Source organism: Cryptomeria japonica, chromosome 5 (assembly GCF_030272615.1).
Source record: "Cryptomeria japonica chromosome 5, Sugi_1.0, whole genome shotgun sequence".
Classification (NCBI taxonomy): Eukaryota; Viridiplantae; Streptophyta; class Pinopsida; order Cupressales; family Cupressaceae; genus Cryptomeria; species Cryptomeria japonica.
Window position 1 is genome coordinate 650,786,134 of NC_081409.1, and position 2,728 is coordinate 650,788,861.

Sequence of the window (2,728 nt, forward strand, 5' to 3'; positions counted from 1 at the left end):
GACCACGAGTGAAAATGACCCTGTCGACCACAGTAAAAAATAAATATTCTCAAAAAATGTGAACATGTTTTCAAAAACTAAAACCTATTCGCGTTTCTTCCCATATAGACCTATAAGCATTTTAGGTCCGATTAGGCTCAGTAAAACAAGCCTAAAGGCAAACGGGTTATTTAAAATTTTAAATAACATCGCGCGAGTCCTTATTATTACATTATTATTTCTCCATAATTTAGTATTCACAAATGTCATCTTTTATTATATTATTATTAATATCTCACCATTTATCCATTAAATTTATTAAATAAAACATTTATCATATTCATTTATACGCCTTCATGCATTCACCTTATATACATTTCTCTATTTATTTAATAAAACCCCTTAAATATCCCCTCCTACCACTTACCATTTACCCTATACCACTCATCTTGCATTATCCCACATTCATCCCACAACATGAACTCGCCCGAAGAAAATCTATTTAAACAAGCCCCTCTCTCTTATTTGAGCATTTGATCTTTATGCGTTGAACTTATGTCAGTTTGCATTTAATATCTTGACATCTTATCCACTACCTTTGCATTCTCAAATTTCCATTTCCTCATAGCTTTTTGCATAAGTGCTTCTAAGAGCAAATATATCAAATGTGAAATCTTGAGGAATAGGAGTGCAATGGAGTTAATTTTTGTTGCATGTGTGTTTCTAGTTTAGATTTCAATTTGCATGTGTGTGTTTTGCAGGAAAAACTTCATTGTTGGATGCTGGAAGATTGAATCTCGTATTCAATCCATTTCCTCCATCTACAATTGACACGCTCGGTGGGACAGCCTTGTCCTTTTATGAATCTTATTTTCAGTTGACAGAAAAATAGTTTCCTTAAATTTGCAGGCAAACCCCCATTTGATGCTTAATTCATGCATTTGAATGGTGGTGTTAGGCATAAGATCACCATCTTTTTGTTGTTTCCCTGCAATGTGTAGAGCTTGTTGAATCGTTTCAGGATTTGCATGGAGTTTGAGAGTTTTTTTTAACCATTTTTTTAATGAATATAATGCACATGTTGTTTTGTGAAAGCCCATTTCTTCAAGGCACTGTTTGCGGGTTGCAGGCTTTATTTCTGCTTTACATTTGTTTACAGGTTTCCAACACCTTATGCAAGCAATAAATGCACTTGCTTAAACGTTTTTAAAGCCATTCAAGTTTGCTTCCACGTTGCATCTTCAACATTTCATCAAACAATTTATATACTTTGTCCACAGTGCATCAATTTGTATCTCATCGATCAGTATCATTGAAACATTTTTAGCTATCTGGTCTATGTTTCCAATGTGCTTATCTTACCTACACATTTCTAGATTTCATAAAACGGTTTACATTTTGTTTGCATGCACATCAATGCAGCCTAGGCGTGGAGTTTAGACCAATCTATTTTGTGCATACCCTACAACCTATTTTTGGTGCATTTAAAACTGTTTTAAACGAATCTGTTTTCTGCCACGTTTTACGCAGCCGTTTTCAGCAGACATATATTGCAAACTGTTTTAAAAAAATAAAATTGTTTTCATAAAAACTCCTTTTGCAGTTACGGTATATTGTGGGAATACATTTGTTTAGAGGCATTTGTTTGGTGAATAATTCAGCTACATTGTTCATAATTCCACATTTTACATGGCTGGAAAAATATTCATACATTGCTAGTACGTATGTTTTAAAAAAAATCTGCACTTAACCTTTGAAAAAAATCTATACTTAAAACATTGAAATATCTCCCCAAAACCATTGGAAGAAATCTGCATTGAAACATTGAAAGGTCTGATAAAAATGTTGCAGCCATGTCAGTTATCTGTGTATTTGTTTTACTTTGTAGTTATTTTTGTATTTGTTCTAGTTTAGATTAGATTTGGTTTTTGTTTTTAATTAATTTTTGTTTTCAATTGGCTGGCTTTTAATTTAAATTAGCTTTTAGTTTTAATTGGTTTAATTTTAATGAGTTGGTTTTTAATTCTATTTCATTTTATATTAGATATGGTTTTAGTGTAAATTAGTTTTCAGCTTTTTAAAATTTATTTGTTTTTGTTAGTTGTTAGTTGTGAGTTTAGTTTTATTTTTGGTTTGTGTTAGTGAGTTAATTCATTTTGTGTTTTTGTTACTTGTGTTTGTTAATTCTTTTTAATTAGTTTTGTTGGTGTCTTGGTTAGTTTTAATTTTGTTCTTGTTAGTTGCTAGTTGATGTTTTCCGTGTCTTTGTTAGTGTTTGAGTCTATGTCCTTGGGCTAATAATCTGTGCAGGAAATCCATCATCGCTTGTCAAAGATCATATCTTGAAACCACTTACATTGTTTGATACAGGATGTTTGTCAAAGAACTTGTGATTTGAAATAGATTGTCTAATTTTTTAGCTTAGATCACATTTCGATTGGTGCTTTAAAATTAACCAGTGTCTTTTGTGTCTTGAGCAATAGGCTCTTTTTGTTTTACCTTTTAGAGGGCCTGCCTCCCGAGAAGCCCTTAAGGCTCGGTGAGAGGGAACAACCCAAATGGTAACAAGCTAAAGCCAAGCTCTTCCGAACCACTATAAATAAATGTGTTTGTGACGAAGGTTGCAAGCAACGAATGCTGATTAGTTCATACCGACGGCATGTCTCCCCATAAACCCTATAGAGCGCAACCTTTATAGGTTGGGAGCCTTCCTTAATGGAGCGTACACCGCCGCATGTATGGCCACTCG